The sequence below is a fragment of the Pelophylax lessonae genome, assembly GCF_965119305.1.
Source record: "Pelophylax lessonae genome assembly, chromosome: 8".
Taxonomy (NCBI): domain Eukaryota; kingdom Metazoa; phylum Chordata; class Amphibia; order Anura; family Ranidae; genus Pelophylax; species Pelophylax lessonae.
In genome coordinates, this window is record NC_138775.1 from 77,543,346 (window position 1) to 77,565,652 (window position 22,307).

Here is a 22,307-nt window from a genome sequence, read left to right on the forward strand (position 1 = left end):
AGGTGAAGGGAGAGCTATGGCAGAGGAAAATAAGGTTCCCATATTAAAAATATTGTTTGTCGATATGTGGTGCCTCAGGTCAGGCACCACATATCGACAAACTATACTCTTGGGATGGTGGCAGAAACGACTACTTTATTTCCAATGTAAGATCCAAAAACCTACTTTTCAACCCATATTAAAAACAACCAATGGAAATGGTACTATTTTTACTAAAATAAAAAATAGGCAAAATAAGTGTACAAAATGTGACAATGATATAAAAGTGTTTGTTCACCAATGCCAGAAGTCTGCTAAGCAAAATAGGTGAGTAAGAAGCTCTGGTGCACAAGGAGAACTATGATTTAATTGGTATTGCTGAATCTGGGCTTCATTCTTCACATGACTGGGCTATTAATATTCCTGTCTCTCTTAGTATCAATATTCATATAAAAGAACATCTGGGTAGCAGTGACCATAATATGATTTCATTTAATGTTAGCTGTAAGCAACAAATGCATAGGGAAATATAAAAACACCTAACTTTAAGAGAGCAAATTTTACAAGGATGAGGGCTGCTCTCCAAGTCTTAGACTGGGAGGGAATATTGGCATTGATGAACACAGAACAGAAATGGGAATTCTTAAAAAAAACTGTATGCAAACTCACTGCAAAGTATATTCCCATACACAATAAGTTTAAATGCCTAAAAATAAAACCTATGTTAAAAAAGCTATAAATAATAAAAAATGAAAGAGCACTATCATTGTTTAATTGTTGCAAAGCTTGTAACAGAATGTGTAAAAAGAAAATCAAGGATGCAAAAATTCAAAATGAACAACAGATTGCAAAAGATAGTATGACAAACCCCCAAAAATTCTTCAAATATATTAATAATAAAAAGGTCAGGTATGAGCATGTAGGCCCTTTACAAAATAATCTGGAGTGGGTGACTGGGGACAAAGAGAAGGCAAATTATTTAAATACTTTCTTCAGTTCTGTGTTTACAAAGGAGCATGGGGGAGCTCATGACCATAATGGGGATGGTATTAACACCGCCTCAAATGATTTATAATGTCTCAAAAGTGATACGATCCAAAAATCTTTAGGCAGAATAAAGGTGATTAAACACCTGGACCAGATGGCATCCACCTATGGATTCTAAAAGAATTAAGCTCTGTCATTTCAAAACCATTAGTTCTATTTTTTAGGGACTAGTAAAGGACTGGAATAGTGAATAAAATACCACATAAAAGAGTTCTTGCTGGAAAAAAAATATTTTAAGCAACAGACAGCATTGATTTATTAAAGACAGAAATTGTCAAACAAACCTGATTCTTTTTAGGAGGAGGTAGGTAAAAACACAGAGGGGTGGCTGTGGATGTAGTATACTTGGATTTTGCAAAAGCGTTTCACACAGTTCCCCACACATGACTAATATGTAAGGTAAAGTCTACAGGCTTGAAAAGATCACTTTGTAAATGAATAGAAAACTACCTAAAAGATAGAATTCAGAGAGTAGTGGTTAATGATGGTCTAAGGTTATCACTGGCGTACCCCAATGTTCAGGTTGGGACCCTTATTTTTTTAAAATCTTTATAAATGATATAGGGTCTGGAATTAAAAGTACCATTTCAGTCTTTGCAGATGACACCAAGCTATGCAGTGGAATAACTCCCTTACAGGATGCCTCCAACTTGCAAGCCGACCTCAATGCACTGTTTCATTGGGCAACTATGTGGCAAATGAGGTTTAATGTTGATAAATGTAAAGTTATGCACTTGGGGGCTAAGAATATGCATGCATCATACATACTAGGGGGAGTAAAATTGGGGGAATCCATAGTGGAGAAGGATCTGGGTGTTCTGGTAGATCATAAGCTTAATAATAGCATGTAATGCCAAGCTGTGGTTTTCAAAGCAAGCAAAGTCCTTTCTTGTATTGAAAGAGGCATGGACTCCAGAGAGACAGATATAATTTTGATACATTTTTGCCCCTGTACAAATCATTAGTAAGACTTCATATGGAATAAGATGTTCAGCTTTGGGCACCAGTTCTCAAAAAGGATATTGGGGAATTGGAAAAAGTGCAGAGAAGGGCAACCAAACTGATAAGAGGCAAGGAGGAGCTCAGTTATGATGAAAGATTGGAGGAACTGAATTATTGCTCTCCTGAGAAGAGGAGATTATGATATGATCAACATGTAAAAAAAACATAAGGGGTCCATATAGTGAACTTGGTGTGGAGTTATCCACTTTAAGGTGTGACAGGAAGTCAAGTAAATCTGTGGATGTTGTCACAGACAGGAGATACACTTCTGCTTGGGTTAGACAATTCACCAATTACTATAGGGTGTTGGCTAAAAAGGTAGCCAGGAAGGCTTAAGGAAGTTGAAAGGCCTTCAGCTGTTCGGAATGAGGAAGTTAAGGCCTCTATAATTTGTCCAAAGGAAGTCTATTGATGGCTGCCTCCTGACGCTGTGTGAAGCTGGGGAGAGGAGGACAGTCAGATGTGTAACTCCCGACGCTCTGTGGGCATGGGAGAAGGATTGCTGCCTCCTGACGCTGTGTGAAGCTGGGGAGAGGAGGACAGTCAGATGTGTGCCTCCCGACGCTGTGTGGGCATGGGAGAAGGATCGCTGCCTCCTGACGCTGTGTGAGCTGGGGAGAGGAGGACAGTCAGATGGGTGCCCCGTGAAGCTGTGTGAGCATGGGGAAGACCTCCTGAAGCGATGTGCGCTGAGGAGGGTGAAGAGTGTGAAGAGAAAAACCAATGGATCGTTTCTATGTGAAAAGAAACCAATGAACATTTCCTGTGTAAAGGGGAAATTAATTAAGACTGAAGACCACTCAAGGTGAGGTCTTGGACTATTTCTATGTGAAAAGAAATAAATGAACTGTTTGCTATGTGAAAAGACAAGCAAAGGAATGTCCTCAATGTGAAGAGGAAAAGGGACATGTTCAAGGGACATTTGTTGTGTGAAGACAAAATACATGGACTATTGAGTGCCTGCTGTAGGATCAGGAAAGTTTGCCCAACAGTAGGTTGGAGACAGACTCCGTAGGTAGGTTCCTGTATGTGAGAAGGTAGCCGCCCGCAGTGGCAAGGATTTATTTTGTGTTTTATTTTTATTTTGATGTTTTTGAGGCTTGCACTTGTGTGAAGTAAACTGCAAGAATAAACCAAACTGTTGTTTGCAACCACTTCTCGGCTATCTCCCTGTGTAAACTCAACCCCCAAAGGGGTCACCCATACCCGCCACCGAGCTAATCTCCCACATATGGTGGAGGTATGCATTGGGCAGAAGCAGAGATCCCTGCAAATAAGTGCATATGTTCTATGAACTTTGTCTGGTGCATGAGATTGCACAATCTGTGTGTGCAGGAGAGAAGATCCTGAAAGAGAGAAAAACTACTTGTTTTAAAGAGACAGTGGTCTCAAAATTTTTGATGAACTTTGTCTGGTGCATGAGACTGCACAAACTGTGTCTGCAGGAGAGGAGATCTTGCAAAAGAGAGAAAAGCTACTTGCTTTAAAGAGACAGTGGTCTCAAAATTTTTTGCTGGAGTGTGAAAAATTTATTGTGGAGTAATTGAAGATGGGGCGATCAAAGCGCCTGAAAGATGCAAAGATAGCTGAAATGAGAGACCGGATTCTATGGATGGAGGGGATGCTACCGCCTGAACGAGCCCCATCCATGCCTGAACAGAGTCTGCTAAAGAGAAAGGTTGTTGTCCCTAGCAACACTGGTGCAAATGAAACTGCTATGGAGACGCAGTGTTCTCAGATGAAAAGTAAACCCAAAATGGAGGCGATGCTGAAACAGCGGAGCTTTGCAGCTCAAGAACAGGCTCAACAAGAGAGCATGGCAGGCTGGAAACAGAGACGCCAGCAGCAAATGGAGGCCATCGGTTTGGAGGAAACCGAGTATGTGTGCAGGGCTGAGCTGGATGCCTTGCAACGGAAAATGGAAGAAAGGGAACAAGCCCTGGAGTTGCTTAGGATGGAGCATAGAAACTTGCAGGCTCAGGTGTTACAGTGGGAAGAATTCTAATGCTCTTCTTTTTTCCGAGTTACAAAAACGTAGAGAGACTATAATGGAGAAAGATACCATCCTCAAGGAAAAGGAAGTTGAAATTCAGACTTTGCAGGAGCAAAGTATGGGTGAAATGTTGGAGTTGCGTAATCAGCTGAAAAAAAGTCTTCAGTCTTTGGAAGATACAAAAATAGACCTGCAGGGGGTGCAGGAACAGAATGTCGCTCTGAAAACGACATTGTCTCTCAGCTACAAGGAGAAAAATGAGAGAGAGGCTAAATTACTGAGTACTGTGTATGAGCTCACCACTTTGAGCAATGTGGTAGATGAATTGCGTACGGACTGTGAAAGTTGGAAAGATGAAGTCCAACGTGTCCAGCAGCAGTTTAAGGAGAAAGAAGCCTGTGTGGCAGAATTACAGTCTCATTCCCAGAAACTAGCCAATGAGGTGAAGGCTCTTATGCAGGGAAAAGGAGATTCTGAACACAAGAGGGAAAAAGTAGAGGCACAGCTGCAGGAATCGCAAGTCAAAGTATCAGAAGGTGACCGATTGTGTGCTAAGCTGTCAGAGAAGGCAAACCGACTGCAGGTTGAGTTGGACAATGTCACAAATCAGCTTTCTCAAGCAGACAGTAAATCTAGAGAAATTGCCAAAGATTTCTCTATCTTGGAATCGCAGATGCAAGACACTCGGGAACTCTTACAGGAAGAGAGGTGTCAAAGGCTGAGTTTTAGCACAAAACTCAAACAAATGGAAGATTGGATCAGATGCTTGGTGAGGAGAAGACTGTGTCTGCAAAATATGCAGAAGAACGCGACCATGCAGAAGCGGAGGCGCGTGATAAAGAGAGCAAAGCCCTGTTCTTGGCTGGCTCCTTGAAGGAAGCTCTAGAGTGTAAGGTTGAACTAGAAAGAGTTAACAAACAGCTGTGTACAGAAATGGAAGATTTGGTCAGCTCCAAGGATGATGTTGGGAAAAGCGTTCAGGAGCTAGAAAAGTCTAAGCGAGCCTTAGAACAACAAGTAGAAGAAATGAAGATTCAGTTGGAAGAAATTGAGGAGGATCTGTCCCAAAGAGGGGATAGTGTGCCTGATGCAGTTTATAAAAGGATCAGTGTTTTGGGGTCTGTCCTGAGTGGGCATCAGAAATTTGACATGTTGCTTGAATCACCCCTTTGGAATAAACAGTTCCTTCAAAAACTTCAAGCACTGGAAAATGTATCATTAGAACTTCAGCAAACAAAGGAGTTGTGTAAGAAATGTGATGATTTCTCAGTTCAGGCTGAAAACTTAGTGGAGAAAACTAAGGCAAGTGATATAAAGCTTGGAGAAAAAAAGCAAACACCACCTAGTGGAGAAAACTAAGGCTGTTGGTGAAAACGTGAAGCAAATGAATAAGTGCATTTCAGGGAATATTTCCAAAATGGAACTGGTAAAAGACAGGTGGCAGAAGTTTGATTGTGATCTTGAGATACATTCCATATGGAGTTCAGGTAAAGAAAAGGAGCTACAAGGGAAAAGTAATGCAATAGCAGAAAGTGCATTGAAGAAACCTGTAATAGACTGTGTTGTTGCTTTTGACCCATATGTTGGTGGAAGGAAAGTTGATGATGTCGCTGGAAAAATGAACAGGGGTCACTTTGAAGAAATGTGTGACAGCCTGTTGTCGCAAATGGAAGGCCTTCTGCACAGCATCTTAGAGCAAGCCAAGCTCAAGAAGGCATTTCTTGGAACAAAGCCAAGTGAAGCAGAGGTTCTCAAAGTTTTGTGGAAATCATTTATTGATTGCAGAGAGAGGCGGCTCAAGAATGTTGAAGACTTTAAGACTAGCACAATTGAGTTGCCTATGGATCACGGTCCTCCATGGCGGATAGGACAGACGGTTATGCAGGACAAACTTGAGAAGGAGCGAAATGGCAAAAATGCAGTTGAAGAAGATGTATATGAGATAAGAGACAAACTGTGTGGCATTTATGAGAAATCTGTCAATGAAGATGACAGAAACAGTTTCATCCTGAAGCTTGAAGATGCTAGGAGGTTTATCAGTAAGAGTCAAGAGCAGTGCCTGACACATGCGTGCCTGGAAAACTGTGTCCCAACCCTAGGGTTGAAACAAGAGGGGGGGGGGGTATGTGACAGGAAGTCAGGTAAATCTGTGGATGTTGTCACAGACAGGAGATACACTTCTGCTTGGGTTAGACAATTCACCAATTACTATAGGGTGTCGACTGTCCTCCTCTCCCTAGCTTCACACAGCGTCAGGATGCAGCCATCAATAGACTTCCTTTGGACAAATTATAGAGGCCTTAACTTCCTCATTCCGAACAGCTGAAGGCCTTTCAACTTCCTTAAGCCGTCCTGGCTATCTTTTCAGCCAATACCCTATAGTAATTGGTGAATTGTCTAACCCAAGCAGAAGTGTATCTCCTGTCTGTGACAACATCCACAGATTTACCTGGCTTCCTGTCACAAAGGTCATTACAGAGGACAAGGGCGCACTCTTTACGTCTAGAGGAAAAGAGATTTAGTCTCCAAATAAAGAAGGGTTTCTTCACAGTAAGAGCTGTAAAAATGTGAAATAAACTCCCTCCAGGTGGTTCTAGCCAGCTCAGTAGATTGCTTTAAAAAAGGCCTGGATTCTTTCCTAGGTGTACATAGTATAAATGGGTACTAATATTTATAGGTAAAGTTGATCCAGGGAATGTCCGATTGCCTCTCAGAGGATCAGGAAGGAATTTTTTTCCCTGCTGTAGCAAATTGGATCATGCCTTCCTTTGGATCAACTGTGGGTATTGGGTTGTGTATATGGGATTGTATGGTTGTTTTTCCTTTTTTGTTTTTTATTGGTTGAGCTAGGAGGACTTGTGTCTTCTTTCAACCTGACTAACTATGTAACTATGGAATTTTGCTGGACACCTTGCCCTGTTGGGAGAAGTTGAAAAAATAGACTTACTGCCCAAATCTACAGGTGAAAATAAAGGTAAAAAGGCCTCCAAAAAGTAAATGAATGCAGCTACCACTAAGCAATACTAATATTTATGAAGTTACCATTTTGAAAATAATCAGATAATAAAATAAAAAAACTAGTTAAAGTGACTGAAACAACACAGCCCACCCTTTTGTAAGACAACAGGCCTCCTTTAAAGCCCACCTCAAGAAGAAACTTTGCTTCATTTTAGACCAGGAAAGGCATAGAGCCTAAGGTTTTTTTTTTTTTTTTTACCATCAGTGCTTTACCATCAGTTACCTGTCAGCACAGGAAATGATGAAAGATTTCTCCAATGGGACACAGACAAAAACAAAACCCCATTATTAGTAAAGTTGGGAAGGGTTAAAAACTCTTCCAATGTTTGTATCTCTGTCTCTGCCTTCCTTGATGACTGTGACCTCCTTTTTAGAGGCCATCACAGTTACAGAATGTGGGGGAATGTCTCCCTATGGGGGCCAGAAGCATCTGTCAGACATTTTAGCTTTTCCCCACTCTGTGCAAAACTAAAACTAAATAAAATAAAAGACTGGAGTTGGGCCTTAAGGGCAACAAAGATGAGCAGTTGAAGGGGAAATTGGAAGTTTGTAGGAGGAAATAGAAAATATGTAGAGTTGAGCGGACACCTGGATGTCCGTGTTTGGCGGCTTCGGCCGAACTTGAAAAAAAAGTCCGGGTCCGTGTCCCGGACTTTTTCCGAACTTTACCCGGACACCGAACCCCATTGAAGTCAATGAGGACCCGAACTTTCAGGCACTAAAATGGCTCTAAAACACCAATGGAAAGGGCTAGAGTGCTGCAAATGGCAGCAAAACGTAGTTAAGAGCATGGCGAGTGCTCTGCAAACAAATGTGGATAGGGAAATAACTTCAAACAACAAAAAAAAAACAGAAAAATAAAACAATGTTCTTCATCTGTGAAGGACGAGGCCCATATGGAGTAGGAGGGAGGTTGAGGTGGTGGTGGATGTGGTGGTGTCATAGGCGTGCACACAGGGTGTGCCGGGTGTGCCTGGGCACACCCTAATCCCCTAGGGCACATTAGCATTATCGCTCTGTTTGCCAGTGAGGAGATGGGAAAGATCTCCCTCGGACCTGCTCTGCTCTATTTCACTTTGCCAGCAGGGAGAGTAATGTATCGGGGCCATGTACATGTAGGCAAACACATGCATGTGTATTTAAACTTTGGGGTGCACACCCTAATGCAATAGGCTGCGCACACCTATGGGCGGTGTAGGTGGAAGCGGCGGTGGAGGAGGACGAGGTAGCCAACACTGCTTTTTTTCAGTCATTTTAAATGAGGGTACACCCCAAAAGAGTGAGAAAGAGCAAAAATAGAACAATGGCTGGGTAATTCTCTCTCTATTCTGCACAAGGTATGGAAAAGTCCCGTGGGATCCATGCCTGGTTCATTTTAATGAACGTGAGCTTGTCCACATTGTCTCTAGACAGGCGGCTGCGCTTGTCTGTGATAACGCCCCCAGCCGTGCTAAATACACGTTCAGATAATACACTGGCTGCAGGGCACGCCAGCACCTCCAAGGCGTAAAGGGAAAGCTTAGGCCATGTGCCCAACTTGGAGACCCAGAAGTTGAAGGGGGCAGACCCGTCATTCAGTACGTCTAGGCGTGTGCACACATACTGCTCCACCATGTTGGTGAAATGCTGCCTCCTGCTAAGACGTTCCATATGAGCTGATGGTGCTGCTGTTTGTTGTGGCGTGCTGACAAAGCTTTTCCACATTTCGGCCATGCTAACCCTGCCTTCTGAGGTGCTGGCGGTGCCCTGGTTGCGTTGGCGACCTCTTCCTCCTCCTCCTCTGCCTTGGCCTTGTGCTTCCACTGTGACCCCGCTGTCAGGTGGGAACGCCAGCAGCATCGCGTCTACCAGCGTGCGATTGTACTCGCGCATCTTGCGATCGCGCTTCAGTGAGTGAATTAAGGACGGTACGTTGTCCTTGTAACGGGGATCCAGCAGCGTGGCCACCCAGTAATCAGCACAAGTTAGAATGTGGGCAACTCGGCGGTCGTTGTGGAGACACTGCAGCATGTAATCGCTCATGTGTGCCAGGCTGCCCAGAGGCAACGAAAGGCTGTCCTCTGTGGGAGGTGTATCGTCTGTGTCCTCTGTATCCCCCCAGCCACGCACCAGTGATGGCCATGAGCTGGCCTGGGTGCCACCCTGCTGTGAACATGGTTCCATCTCCTCCTCCATCTCCTCCTCCTCATCCTCCTCATCCTCCAGAACTGTGCCCCTGCTGGACAATTGTGTCCCTGGTGTTTGTGTGTGCAGGAACCCACCCTCGGAGCCCCTTTGCGAATGACTGCCCTGAAAGCCTTGGAAATGTTACCTCTTCATCCTCTTCCTCCTCCTCATCCTGTGCCACATCCTCTTCCATCATCGCCCGAATTGTTTTTTGAAGGAGGCATAGAAGTGGGATAGTTAAGCTGACAACGGCGTCATCGGCACTGGCCATGTTGGTGGAGTACTCAAAACAGCACAACAAGGCACACAGGTCTCGCATGGAGGCCCAGTTATTGGTGGTGAAGTGGTGCTGTTCCGCAGAGCGACTCACGCGTGCGTGCTGCAGCTGAAACTCCACTATGGCCTGCTGCTGCTCGCACAGTCTTTCCAGCATGTGCAAGGTGGAGTTCCATCTTGTGGGCACGTCACATATGAGGCGGTGAGCGGGAAGGCCGAAGTTACGCTGCAGCGCTGACAGGCGAGCAGCAGCAGGGTGAGAACGCCGAAAGTGCGCACAGACGGCCCGCACTTTCTGCAGCAGCTCTGACATATCATGGTTAATTTTTAAGGAACCTCTGCACCACCAAATTCAGCACATGCGCCAGGCAAGGGATGTGTGTCAAACCGGCTAGGCCCAGAGCTGCTATGAGATTTCGCCCGTTATCGCACACCACCAGGCCAGGCTTGAGGCTCGCTGGCAGCAACCACTCATTTGTCTGCTGTTCCATGCTCCTCCACAACTCCTGTGCGGTGTGTGGTTTTTCCCCCAAACAGGCAAGTTTTAAAACTGCCTGCTGTCGTTTACCCCTGGCCGTGCTGAAGTTGGTGGTGAAGGTGTTACGCTGACCTGATGAGGAGGCGGTAGAGGATGAGGAAGCGGAGTAGGAGGAGTTAGGAACAGGAGGCAAACTGAAGCGCCCTGCAATCCTCAGTGGTGGAAGGACATGCGCCAAATTGCTATCCGCCTCAGGCCCATCCGCCACTGCATTTACCCAGTGTGCCGTTAGGGAGATATAACGCCCCTGACCGTGCTTACTGGTCCACGTATCGGTAGTTAGGTGGACCTTGGCACAGATGGCGTTGCGCAGTGCACACCTGATTTTTTCCCCCACTTGGTTGTGCAGGGAAGGGATGGCTTGCCTGGAAAAGTAGTGGCGGCTAGGCACGACGTACTGCTTTTAAAACTGTGCGTCTCCACAAGACGGAATGACAGCATTTCAAAGGCCAAGAATTTTGAAATGCTGGCATTCAGGGCCAGGGATCGCGGGTGGGTAGGGGGGTACTTCCTCTTCCTCTCAAGTGTTTGGGAGATGGAAAGCTGAACGCTTCCACGGGACATTGTGGAGATGGTTGGTGACCCAGGTGGTGGTGTTGCTGACAGATCGTCTGTTTGCGGGGCGGCAGGTGCCGGTATCACTACAGATGTGGATGGAGAGGCCGAGACTGCAGCAGAAGAGGAAGCAGGAGGAGCCAGAGACCTTTCTTGGTTTTGAAGGTGTCTACTCCACTGCAGCTCGTGCTTTGCACTTAGATGCCTGATCATGCAGGTTGTGCTCAGGTTGAGAAGGTTTATGCCTCGCTTCAGGCTCTGATTGCACAGGGTGCAAACCACTCGTGTCCTGTCATCAGCACATTTTCTAAAGAACTTCCTTGCTAAAGAACTCCTTTGAGCTGGCTTTGGTGCGCTCGTTCCCTTGCTGCGTTGGGCAGTAGCAGGCGTAGTGTCTAGGGCACGGCTGCTCCGCTTCTGCACCCTGCTCCCTCTTCTGCTGTGCTGGTGGCTCTGTGCGACCACCGCCTCTTCCTCCAAACTACTCAGGTCACCTGTATGACCTTCATTCCATGTGGGGTCGAGGACCTCATCGTCCTCCACATCATCTTCCACCCAGTCTTCACCCCTGCCCTCCTTGTCGGTCTCCACAATTCTGAATGCCGCAGCAGTTGGCACCTGCGTTTCGTCATCATCGGAGACGTGCTGCGATGGTCCTTCCATGTACTCATCTTGAGAAATAAGTGGTTGGGCATCGCTGCACTCAATCTCTTCCACTTCTGGGGCAGGGCTAGGTGGATGGCCCTGGGAAACCCTGCTGACAGAGTCCTCAAAAAGAAGAAGAGGCTGCTGTATGACTTGGGGCTCAGACTGCTTGCCTGATTTGCAAGGGGGTGAGGTGAAAGACGGTTGGACATTGGCTGCAGGTGCCAACTCTGACCTTTCTGCAGTAGACTGGGTGGGAGACAATGTGAAGGAACTGGAGGCACTGTCAGCAACCCAATCTACTATCGCCTGTACTTCTTCTGGCCTCATCACTTCTAGAGGCGCATTATGCCCTACCAAATACTGCTGCAGGTTCTGTCACCTACTCACACTTGAGGAAGGTGTTTCACTTGTGTGTGTAGCTGGCACAGATCGACCACGTCCTCTCCTTGTCACAGGAGCTCTACCAGCAGCACCACAACCCAGGCCACGGCGCTATTTGACGTTCTCCTCATATTTCTGTAATTTATGATCTTGCCCTGGAAAGGTGTTTATTGAATAGCAGAACAAAACAACAACAGTATCGCACGGGTGTATCTCACAGTCAAGTATGCAAACTATGCCGCAATTTAATTTTTTTTACCCCAAAAGGGTGTATATTGAATAGCAGAATAGAAAGAAGGATAAAAAACGGTGTATCTCACACGTACAAACACAGACTAGGCCCCGATTACAATTTTTTGTACCCTAAAGGCAGGATGAGGAAGAGGAGTAGGAGGAGTTGGAAACAGGAGGCAAACTGAAGCGCCCTGCAATCCTCGGCGGTGGAAGGAGATGCGCCAAACAAATTTAAAAAGGTGTATCTCACATGTACCAATACAGACTATGCTGTAATTTAATTTTTTACACTCAAACAGGGTGTATATTGAATAGCGGAATAGGAAAAATTTTACAAAACGGTGGTGTATCTCACACGTACAAACCCAGACTAGGCTCCGATTACTATTTTTTGTACCCCCAAAGGCAGGATGAGGAGTAGGAGGAGTTCGGAACAGGCAGGAGGCACACTGAAGCACCCTGCAATCCTCGGCGGTATGAGATGCGCCCCAAAAATTGGAAAGGTGTACATCACACGTACCGACACAGACTATCCCGCAATTTAATTGTTTTTACCCCAAAGGTGTAGATTGAATAGCTGAATAGAAAATATGATATCAAAAGGTGTATGTATCTCACACGTACCGACACAGACTGTCCTGCAATTTAATTGTTTTTACTCCAAAGGTGTAGATTAAATAGCGGAATAGAAAAAATTATGAAAAGGTGTATGTATCTCACACGTACAGAACCAGACTAGGCCCCGATTATTATTTTTTGTACCCCCAAAGGCAGGATGAGGAGTAGGAGGAGTTGGGAACAGGCAGGAGGCACACTGAAGCACCCTGCAATCCTGGGCGGTATGAGATGCGCCCCAAAAATTGGAAAGGTGTATCTCACACGTACCGACACAGACTATCCCGCAATTTCATTGTTTTTACCCCAAAGGTGTAGATTGAATAGCGGAATAGAAAATATGATATCAAAAGGTGTATGTATCTCACACGTACCGACACAGACTATCCCGTAATTTAATTGTTTTTACCCCAAAGGTGTAGATTAAATAGCGGAATAGAAAATATGATATCAAAAGGTGTATGTATCTCACACGTACAGAACCAGACTAGGCCCCGATTACTATTTTTTGTACCCCCAAAGGCAGGATGAGGAGTAGGAGGAGTTCGGAACAGGCAGGAGGCACACTGAAGCACCCTGCAATCCTCGGCGGTATGAGATGCGCCCCAAAAATTGGAAAGGTGTATCTCACACGTACCGACACAGACTATCCCGCAATTTAATTGTTTTTACCCCAAAGGTGTAGATTGAATAGCGGAATAGAAAATATGACATCAAAAGGTGTATGTATCTCACACGTACCGACACAGACTATCCCGCAATTTAATTGTTTTTACCCCAAGGGTGTAGATTGAATAGCGGAATAGAAAATATGATATAAAATTGGTGATTTATCAATAGCACATGTGAACAGCAGTGTCTTATATCAGTCAGCTCTGCTGCAGGCTATGGAGGGGAAAAAAAAAGGAAATTCCCCTTTTAAGTTTGTAATTTTTAACTAGATTAGTACAGACTATGCCACAATTTAATTTTTTTAACCCAAGGGTGTATATTGAATAGTGGAATAGAAAAAAGTGTATAACTTTTGAAATCACTCAATAATAGCACATGTGAACACAGCAGTGTATTATCACAGTCAGCACAGCAGCACTGAAGGAAAAACGCTGCACACAACTGACTGATAAAAAAGACTTTTTTCTCCCTCCTCCTCAGCGGGCAAAAAGATCGTGTTCACACCAACCCACACACAGCAAAATCGATGTGGACCACTGACCCCTGCCTATCTCCAGACTCTCCCTAAAAGGATCGATAAGATCGGTCACTGCCGGCACTGCAAACCCCCCCCCCCCCCCCCACACAGCAAAATCGATTGTAGAACACTGACCCTGCCCATCTCCAGCCTCTCCCTAAAAGGATCGATAAGATCGGTCACTGCCGGCACTGCAAACCCCCCCCCCCGACACAGCAAAATATATTGTAGAACACTGACCCTAAATATCTCCAGCCTCTCCCTAAAATGCCCTAATATCTCGCCCTGCCTGCAGCACTCCGACCTGTCCCTCAATTCTTTTCGGACACAATATGATTTTTGCCTGTCTGTCCCTAATCAGCAGCCAGCACGTATGATGTGTGCTCTCTCCCTAATCTACAGCAGAATGACGCAGCGCGCTGGGGCTCTCGAACTTATAAAGACATGGTCACATGCTTCAGATGGCCAATCACAGCTACTAATACATTTGTAGGCATGGCTGGGATGGCTTAAGGAACACCAGTTAAACGCTTGTTGATTGGCTGTTGAAAGGCCGCCATTAAAAGCGCGCCAATACATACAAACCCGGAAATAAAATGACCGAACACGGATTTTTACCCGAACATACAGTAAAGTTTTCGGGTCCGTGTTCGGGTAACAAAAATCCAATTATTCGGTACGAACACGAATAATACAGTCCGTGTTCGCTCAACACTAAAAATATGTTTTTGAAAGTCAAAGACATTTAAGCATAACTACATTGTATCTGAACAAAACAAACTAAAAACATTATTTAATTCATTTTTGTTATTCAAAGCAAACTCAGCCATCTACTGATTTCTCCATGCTTTATTTTGCTGAGAAATCACTTTGAAAAACACCCCCAACCATTTCTTGCTTCGACCATCTTAAGTAGGGGAAGATGATTCATGTAGCATTTACTTCCTGGAATCCATCTGTCCTTAGCTCATGCATACAGGCAAGAGTGTGTCCTTAGCTCAGCAAACCCTTGCTTACCTCCTGATGACTCCTGGGATATATGACATAATTTACCTAGGCATGGAAACCAGGAAGTAACTGAAGCAATGCAAAAAAAAAAGTTTAAAACAAGTAATTATGATTGTGACAGGAAGTCAAGTAAATCTGTTGGTGTTGTCACAGATGGGAGATACATTTCTGCCTTGTTTAGACAATTCACCAATTACTATCAGGTGTCAGCTGCAGAGGTAGCCGGAAAGGTTTAGGACGTTGGAAAGCTTCAGCTATTCAGAATGAGGCAATTAAGGCCTCTATAAGTTATCCAGAGGATGACTACTGATTGCTGCCTCCTGAGGCTTTTTGCGTTAAGGAGAGCAGTGAGCTGAGAGAGACTTCTGAAGGTGAGGTGGTGTTGACTTTTTTTGTGTGAAAGGAAAACAAATGGAATTGGTTTTCTGCTGTATGACCAGCAGCGTCTGCTCAGCAGTAGGTTGGGACAGACTCCATAGGTAGGTTCCTGTGTTGTGAAGGTAGATGCCCCAAGTGGCCAGGGTTTATTTTATGTTTGTTTGATTTATGCTGTTTGGATGCTTGCACTTGTTTCCAGCAAATAGGAAAAATAAACCATAGACCATTGTTTTCAACCACTCCTCGGCTGTCTCTCTGTGTAGCAAACCCATCCAAGGGGTCACCCACACCCGCTACCGAGCTAACCACTTACAGATATATTTTTCTATCTATTTACTAATGCTAGCAGCAATAAGGATTACAAATAATCAATGTTGATTGAGAGAGTGAAGTTCCACTTTAAGGTAGGGGAAAATATGAAAATACCTCTTCCATGGCAATCGTTAAATAATCTGATCCTTAGTACACAGCTTTCAAGAGTCGATCACAGCAGTTCATTGGAAAATACCCAAAGGGTCAAGCACGGAAATGTTTCTTGTGTAAATAGTATAGTATTTGTGTGAAACAATTATGTGACCAAGACCACATATGCTCGGAAACAAAAAAATATGTTACAATACAATACTATACAATACATTACATCACTTTCGAAGTTGTATTGTGTCGTATGGGAACCTTCATAATTTAACCATTTCCGCAAACCGACGTAGCCCTACGTCAGCTGCAAGAAATGGTTGTACAGGGGTGATGCCTGCAGCTAGGGCCGCCATCCTGGTACAATTTTTTAGAGCCGGCGGTTGGCTTTCAGGTGGTAATGGTTGATGTGGCTCAGGAGCCGCTCGGTCGTTACCCCAGCGAGCGGGAGGGGATGACCCCCCCCTCCCGCCGCCTTCCGAGGCTCTGCCCGGGTCTCTCGTGCCACCGGGAGACCCGTGTAACCAACTGCCACCTCCGCCGGCAGGTTGGAGTCCCGAACAAAGCCGGATTTGGCTTTGATCGGGTCTCCGATGATGTAACCCAGAAGCAGCGTTCATGACTTCACATCCGGGTTACTCGGCGGCTAAAGGCGCCAAATTTAAAAAAGTGACAGTGTTCAAAAATGCAGTTTTCAGCATTTTGAGTACATTGAAGTGCAGTGGAGGGGTTTGGGGTCTTTAAGACCCCCGATCCCTCCATAAAGAGTACCTGTCACTGCCTATTACTGTCACAAGGCTTGTTACATTGCTTGTTACAGCAATAAAAGTGATCAGATTTTATTTTTTTTTTTAAAAAACCTGTGCTAAAATTAAAAAATTAAATAAAATAAATAGGAAAAAAGAAAAAAAACATTTTAAAGCGCCCCTGTCGCCGTGAGCTCGCGCAATAAAGGAAACATATACGGAAGTCTCACCTGCAAATGAAAGCGCTGTTCAAACCACACATGTGAGGTATTGCCGCAATCGCCAGAATGAGAGCAATATTTAAAAAAAAAGAGCTACTCTGTAACTCTAAACTGGTAACTTTTAACATTTTTTAAAGCGTCGCCTATGAAGATTTTTATTGACTGTAGTTTGTCGCCATTCCGCAGGTGTGCGCAATTTTAAACCGTAAAATGTTAGGTATCTTTTTACTCAGCGTGACATCATCTTTCACAATATACAAAAAAAATGGGCTAACTTTACTGTTTAGTTTTATTAAATGCAGTGAAATGTATTTTTTCTAAAAAATGGCGTTTGAAAGACCGCTGCGCAAATACCGTGTGACAAAAAATATTGCAACAACTGCCATTTTATTCTCCAGAGTCTTAGCTAAAAAAAAATATATATATATATATATATATATATATATATATATATATACATATATATATATATATATATATATATATATATATATATATATACAGTGGGTACGGAAAGTATTCAGACCCCCTTAAATTTTTCACTCTTTGTTATATTGCAGCCATTTGCTAAAATCATTTAGGTTCGTTCTTCTTCCTCATGAATGTACACATAGCACCCCATACTGACAGAAAAACACAGAATTGTTGACATTGTTGCAGATTTATTAAAAAAGAAAAACTGAAATATCACATGGTCCTAAGTATTCAGACCCTTTGCTCAGTATTTAGTAGAAGCCCCCTTTTGATCTAATACAGCCAGGAGTCTTTTTGGGAAAGATGCAACAAGTCTTTCACACCTGGATTTGGGGATCCTCTGCCATTCCTCCTTGCAGATCCTCTCCAGTTCTGTCAGGTTGGATGGTAAACGTTGGTGGACAGCCATTTTTAGGTCTCTCCAGAGATGCTCAATTGGGTTTAAGTCAGGGCTCTGGCTGGGCCATTCAAGAACAGTCACGGAGTTCTTGTGAAGCCACTCCTTCGTTATTTTAGCTGTGTGCTTAGGGTCATTGTCTTGTTGGAAGGTAAACCTTCGGCCCAGTCTGAGGTCCAGAGCACTCTGGAGAAGGTTTTTGTCCAGGATATCCCTGTACTTGGCCGCATTCATCTTTCCCTCGATTGCAACCAGTCGTCCTGTCCCTGCAGCTGAAAAACACCCCCACAGCATGATGCTGCCACCACCATGCTTCACTGTTGGGACTGTATTGGACAGGTGATGAGCAGTGCCTGGTTTTCTCCACACATACCGCTTAGAATTAAGGCCAAAAAGTTCTATTTTGGTCTCATCAGACCAGAGAATCTTATTTCTCACCATCTTGGAGTCCTTCAGGTGTTTTTTTAGCAAACTCCATGCGGGTTTTCATGTGTCTTACACTGAGGAGAGGCTTCCGTCGGGCCACTCTGCCATAAAGCCCCGACTGGTGGAGGGCTGCAGTGATGGTTGACTTTCTACAACTTTCTCCCATCTCCTGACTGCATCTCTGGAGCTCAGCCACAGTGATCTTTGGGTTGTTCTTTACCTCTCTCACCAAGGCTCTTCTCCCCCGATAGCTCAGTTTGGCCGGACGGCCAGCTCTAGGAAGGATTCTGGTCGCCCCAAACGTCTTCCATTTGAGGATTATGGAGGCCACTGTGCTCTTAGGAACCTTAAGTGTAGCAGAAATCTTTTTGGAACCTTGGCCAGATCTGTGCCTTGCCACAATTCTGTTTCTGAGCTCTTCAGGCAGTTCCTGTGACCTCATGATTCTCATTTGCTCTGACATGCATTGTGATCTGGAAGGTCTTATATAGACAGGTGTGTGGCTTTCCTAATCAAGTCCAATCAGTATAATCAAACACAGCTGGACTCAAATGAAGGTGTAGAACCATCTCAAGGATGATCAGAAGAAATGGAAAGCACCTGAGTTAAATAAATGAGTGTCACAGCAAAGGGTCTGAATACTTAGGACCATGTGATATTTCGGTTTTTCTTTTTTAATAAATCTGCAACAATGTCAACAATTCTGTGTTTTTCTGTCAGTATGGGGTGCTATGTGTACATTCATGAGGAAGAAGAATGAACCTAAATGATTTTAGCAAATGGCTGCAATATAACAAAGAGTGAAAAATTTAAGGGGGTCTGAATACTTTCCGTACCCACTGTATATATATATATATAATGTTTGGGGGTTCTAAGTAATTTTCTTGCTAAAAATACAGATTTTAATTTATAAACGACTGTCAGAAATGGGCTCGGTCCAGAAGTGGTTAAGTAACCTAATGGTTTTCAAAATAAGGCTAACATTAAAAAAAAAAACGACAATCATTCGTCTGATATTCTCATCATGTGTACTAGGCATAAGAAGATAATAAACAAAGACTTGAGAAATATGAAGTTAAGATAAGGAGGCATCTTTTATGCCACAACCTTTATTTATTTACTTTTTTGTGCGCCTACATATTATGCCAGTGTATGCATGATATGTTGAATGTTTTAGTGTATAATGTTGAAATATGATGTGTGATCAGATAGCAGCAGTCTGAGCACATAAAGGGAAAAATTTAAAGTGCCACATCCCTAGTATACTGAATATGGAGTGGTTGGGGAGGCAATGACTTTACAGGCACCGAAGTAATAAAAAACAATTTTATTTATAATTCTTAAAACGTTTTTACAATAGAATATAAACATTTAGCCTCAAACAAGGCATTAATAAATCACCGTATCAGTGGGGCTGATTAGTAACAAGTACAAAGTAACAGACTATGCATAAATAATGGTGACAAATGTGGATGGGTACATCACATCAGAGAGATCTCGTGAAGGGTGACAGAGGATGAAACTGCCGTCCATCAGGATCGGTTGATGCTGTATTCAAGTATTCACATTGCTCATATTCACATTGCACGACATGTTTCGCTACAATAGCTTCGTCAGGAGCTATAATAAGGTATTCTGTGCAATAAAGGTAAGTAATTAGCAAACAGTACAATATACATTTAGTACATATTTGTCAATATTTACACAGCCAAAATAATAACCACAAGTTTTTACAACATCAACATGTCTTAATACCACGTGGTAATAACAAGGGAATTGCCATAGAAAATTAGCCGGGACCGGCGGGGAACAGGCAGGCTGGAAGGCAAAAGGGGCCTAAGTGAGGTCATATGTGGGGGTCCACACAGTATATACATTATATAAACATAAACTCACCGTAAAGGTAGCCAAATATGCAAAAAAGATTTGAAACTAATGAGAGCAATAAATACTTTACATACCTGTATAGTACTGTAGGTTTGAAAAATGGCGTAAAAACGCAGGGTAGAGATAACGAGGAGGGTGACGTAGACAGAGACAGGAGTAGGCAAGGTATGCACCAGTACAAAGCTTTCTCCTTATGGAAGAATGCATCTAAGGTTTAGTAGATGCTTAACAGACCTTCTACGTTAAGGGATACAAATTTATTAATTAATAACAGAGTAAGGAAGAAAGGCTCCAAAAGCAACCTGGATGTGACTAGGAATTATAGATAAATTGGATAAGTCAGCCCAATGTGATACAATATGGTAGCCGCCAAATAATCCAGAAATAGTGACCAAAGGTCTATGTACTGTAGGTAACAAAGTAAGCAACCATTTGATAAGGAGCAGGGAGACTAAATAGGATAACAAGATGCAATGATTTCATGTAATAATTCAACGCTCACCCAGCCAGCAATGATAAATATGTAAAGGAAATTAGAACCAGCTAATTATCCAACCAAGATAGTAGGGACTGCAAGGGTAGAGAATTGTATGTAAGGCATCTTACAGTGTAGTGTAGAAACAGTGTAGAATATATGCCATAACAGGCGAATCTTTATAGTCAAAAAGCCCCTAATTAACATATCATACCGTGCATCAGCTCCTGCAGAAAAGCGAACACCCTCCCCGGATGGGGAACCGCCACCATAATGAGGGCAGGAAGTACTGGCCCTTATGTAGCGTGGATCCCGGACGGCTCATCAATAAATGACGCCACTGCCCCGGCCGCTCCACTGGGCATGCGCAAACCACAGAACACGCAGGCGCATGACTCACCCGCGGGATCAGCGGATGGCAGCCACCAGTGGATACGGGCTGAAACAATATGGGGCAGGAAGTGCCCGAATTGTCCAGCCACACGCCACAGGAAGTTCCTTTTGGAGCCTTTCTTCCTTACTCTATTATTAATTAATACATTTGTATCCCTTAACGTAGATGGTCTGTTAAGCATCTACTAAACCTTAGATACATTCTTCCATAAGGAGAAAGCTTTGTACTGGTGCATACCTTGCCTACTCCTGTCTCTGTCTACGTCACCCTCCTCGTTATCTCTACGCCATTTTCAAACCTACAATACTATACAGGTATGTGAAGTATTTATTACTCTCATTAGTTTTGAATCTTTTTTGCATATTTGGCTACCTTTATGGTCAGTTTAAGTTTATATAATGTATATACTGCGTGGACCCCCACATATGACCTCACTTAGGCCCCTTTTGCCTTCCAACCTGCCTGTTCCCCGCCGGTCCCGGCTAATTTTCTATGGCAATTCCCTTGTTATTATCACGTGGTATTAAGACATGTTGATGTTGTACAAACTTGTGGTTATAATTTTGGCTGTGTAAATATTGACAAATATGTACTAAATGTATATTGTACTGTTTGCTAATTACTTACCTTTATTACACAGAATACCTTATTATAGCTCCAGACGAAGCTATTGTAGCGAAACATGTCGAGCAATGTGAATACTTGAATACAGCATCAACCGATCCTGATGGACGGCAGTTTCATCCTCTGTCACCCTTCACAAGATCTCTTTGTCACCATTATTTATGTATATAGTCTGTTACTTTGTTCTTGTTACTAATCAGCCCCACTGATACAGTGATTTATTAATGCCTTGTTTGAGGCTAAATGTTTATATTCTATTGTAAAAACTTTTTAAGAATTATAAATAATATTGTTTTTTATTACTTCGGTGCCTGAAAAGTCCTTGCCTCCCCAACCACTCTATATTTAGTGTATAATGTTGTTTCCGCTGTTATATTACATAATACATTCACATAATGTGATGTGCCATGTGCATTACATAATACATTCACATAATGTGATGTGCCATGTGCCATGGTCTTCATCTACAATCATTTTTATTTTCTGCCAATGTTCTCTAAGCTGATTATATGTCATGCAGCTTTGTATTCATAAGTATACAATTGACCACTTCATGGTTTAGTCTGTTTATGACAGCATATGTACATTTGTTTTTCAATCATCACTAAATTCTGTATTATGTATAGTTCATTGTACAAGTTCTTCTACATAATTTTTTTTTCTCCTTCCTCTGTAGTTACATTAAATGTTTTAGAACGCCCTCCCCCCCCCCCCCCAATGCCTCTTATATTGCATTATAAATGATCTCTTTACCATATATGTTTAATTACATTCCAAATTATTGTATAATATGTCAAGTGCTACAATAAAAATCCCTTTATACTAACATTGACTCTGTGTGAAATATGTTTCATTTAAAGCAGTGCTTATGTTTACCTTCCTTGCTTTCTATGCTGAAAATCTTTTCTACAAATGAGTCATCTCACCACCCAACTCTGAGATCTATCTGCTCCATGAGGTGCATCTGAAGGGCTAGGTCACATAGCAGAAATAATGGGTGGAAAGCAACAAGAAGTTCTTGCCTCCTCGGCAGCATTTCCATTAACTAATTCCCCACCAAGTAAGATACTTACCTTCCAGACAGTTTGAGCGATCTTCAATGTGCAACCTTGCCTGGTGCCATAAATCCCCTTTCTCTTCCACATTCGTACCATGGCACCATTTATTCTTATGGGTGAACCACACTTTCCTTAACATCTGGAACCATAAAGTTGGCTCACCT

General features: G+C 43.3%; 1 protein-coding gene across 1 annotated transcript in view; it reads right to left on the reverse strand.

The window, feature by feature from the left end:
- The window catches only part of SYN2 (synapsin II), a 462,275-nt gene that overhangs the window by 168,766 nt on the left and 271,202 nt on the right, over positions 1-22,307 (reverse strand). The gene's annotated exons all lie outside the window — the stretch shown is intronic.